Source organism: Trichechus manatus, unplaced genomic scaffold (genome assembly GCF_000243295.1).
Source record: "Trichechus manatus latirostris isolate Lorelei unplaced genomic scaffold, TriManLat1.0 scaffold00055, whole genome shotgun sequence".
Taxonomy (NCBI): Eukaryota; Metazoa; Chordata; class Mammalia; order Sirenia; family Trichechidae; genus Trichechus; species Trichechus manatus.
In genome coordinates, this window is record NW_004443991.1 from 3260618 (window position 1) to 3263137 (window position 2520).

The 2520-nt window shown below is 37.1% G+C and overlaps 1 pseudogene; it reads right to left on the minus strand.

The window, feature by feature from the left end:
• LOC101351857 (nuclease-sensitive element-binding protein 1 pseudogene) overlaps nt 1–1127 on the minus strand; it is a 13883-nt pseudogene extending 12756 nt beyond the window's left edge.
• Nucleotides 1128–2520: the final 1393 nt, after the last annotated feature.

Below are 2520 nucleotides of genomic sequence, written 5' to 3' on the forward strand. Positions count from 1 at the left end.
AAAAAAAAAAAAAAAAGAAGAGCTCTTCCTTAACCCTTTCGTTACCGCATTTTTTTCTCATTATTATTACTATTTTTTATGGCACAAGTTTTCAGTATTGGAATGCATGCTTACTAATTGTGTGTGTTTATATTTTTGGTTGGTAGTATGGATTTTGAGAAATATGATCTGGCAATACAATCCACCAATGAGGTGAGTGACACTTTGGCTCCCGATCTATGGCGTGACAGTATGCCACCTAGAACCAGGTAGATAATTTATTGCTGGCGTCTTTCCATTGGTTACAAGGGTAGCCTCTGGTTTTCCAAATATGACACAGAAAAAAAATAAAATAAAATAAAACCCATCAGGGCTCCCTAACTATCACAAAGAAAAACCATAATTGTGCTTACAAGACTTATCTCACAGAAATAAAATAAAAAAATAAAAAGAGCAAAAGTTTACAAAACTAACACATTCAGGAAGCATCACCTAATAGAATGCTCGACCTACACCACAATGAGGCTCCAACTGTGGTCTGCTGAGTTTCAGGCATTTCAAGAGGGACCCACATTTATGCTAAATGCCATAGAACAGGAATAATGCCTTACCTCTGAGGTCCAGAGGCATAAAAAGTGCCTGGCATACTGTTTTTCTTTTCATGTCTCACCTGATGATACAGAACTCCATTAACCTAAAATGTCCCCCAACTCCCAATGTCTTGAGCTGTACCCGGGAAGTGTTTCATATGTGCTCACAAACCAGGCCAGTGAGTCATGTTGTTACCATGAAGCAGCCTCTGTTTGTTTCCTCTCCTGTTCCTCCAGTTGCCTTCCTCTGTTGTGATTGGAAACAAAATTGCTTTTTCCTTTAAATAGCTTTTGGTCAGTATGGCTCCAAAGCAGAGCTCCTTTGCCTCAAAGTCTTATAGAATTTTCAGGGAAAATAGTACTTTTAATTGTTACTTATGGCACTCACCTGTCTACCTACCCTCCTCTCTTCAAGACCCAGTCATGAGATCATGATGAATTCACCATCCCCTCAGCTAAAGAAGGCTTTGTTTTTGGGTCAAGAGCATTGTGGCCGCTGTCCTCTTCACTTACAATGAGATGGCATCCAGGAGGTTCATTCAGACTTCTATTGGACATGCCGCTTTAGTTTACCAGGCAGGTCTGCCCGCCCCCTGCCCCCTGGGGTTTGTTAGACTTGGGCTCAAGCTGGGACACCAGCCACGCTTATATTGAGCTGAAAACAATCATTCTGTATTTTTTACCCATAATATTGCTTATTCTATTCTTTAAGCCTATATCGAACAAGCATAATTCCCTTCTAATATGGCCACCTTCTGAGGCTGAATAAAGCTTTCTTTCCCTCCACCCCTTCCCTCAATCTTCTCTTTTTCAGGTTAAGTACACTCAGGTCATTTTACCGTTTTTTATACGGTGTCTTTCACGTTCCCTCGCCACTTGGATCCCTTTCCTCTGAATATGCTCCAGCCTGTGACCTTAAAATGTGGGGTCAAAGAGAATATCTGACCTGACCAGGGAACAGTATAGTCAACTACTCTTTTCTTCTGTTATACATTTTGTGATTGCAAAACATACCATTTCTTAATATTGGACTTATGTTTAAGCCATTTCTCTATAAAAAACTGTGAAGAAGTTCTGAATTTAAAAGAAATTATCTAATAATCAAAGCTGTGGTGAAAAATAACCAGACTGATTTTGATATGTATTTTTATAAATAATATTATTTTCTAATTATAGCTAATAATATTTCTGGAGATGTAAGGCTCAAAGAAGAGAACTAATAATAAAAACCAGAAAAAAAAATAGAAAGGATAAGAAAAGGTAAGTTATATAACTTCTGGACGTTCTATTAATTTAAGCATGTTTTCTTGAATTTTTTTCTCATTACAGGTGTGCTGGTTTCTGATGTCCACTGGCTGAGCTTTGATTTTGGAAACAGATAGACCTAGGATTAAATTCTGGCTCCATTCTATAATTTGTTTGTCCTTGATAAAATTATCGATGTTTCTAATTCTATAGTTCATCATTTAATAAAAGTATCTGCCTCATTGCTTATAGAGAGGATTGAATGAAATGATGCATTTAAGTTCTTAGCACAGAACCTCACACAGTAGTAAGCATCAAATAATGGTAGCTATTGTTTTTCAAATTATTGCTTGTAGAAATAATAAGTAGTTTTTGTAGTGCTTTACCTGTTGCAAAGAACATTCCCATACGTCATCTCATTTGTTCCTCATGACAACTTGTCAAGGAAGTAAGGCAGACATTATTATTACAACTGGAGGAAGTTAAGTGACTTGACCAGTTAGTTAGAAGAACAAAGACTGGAACCCTAGTCTTTGGACCCAAAACTCCATGAAATTTCAAATAAATCACAATGCAAATGTAAATTCCTCTTTTGGGGAAAAGACAGAAGAGTTGATGTACAGCAGAACTGCTCATTTTAGGACAAATGTATGGTATCCGACAAAAACATTGAAACATAAAACGTATGTAGATGGTGTTTTTTAGG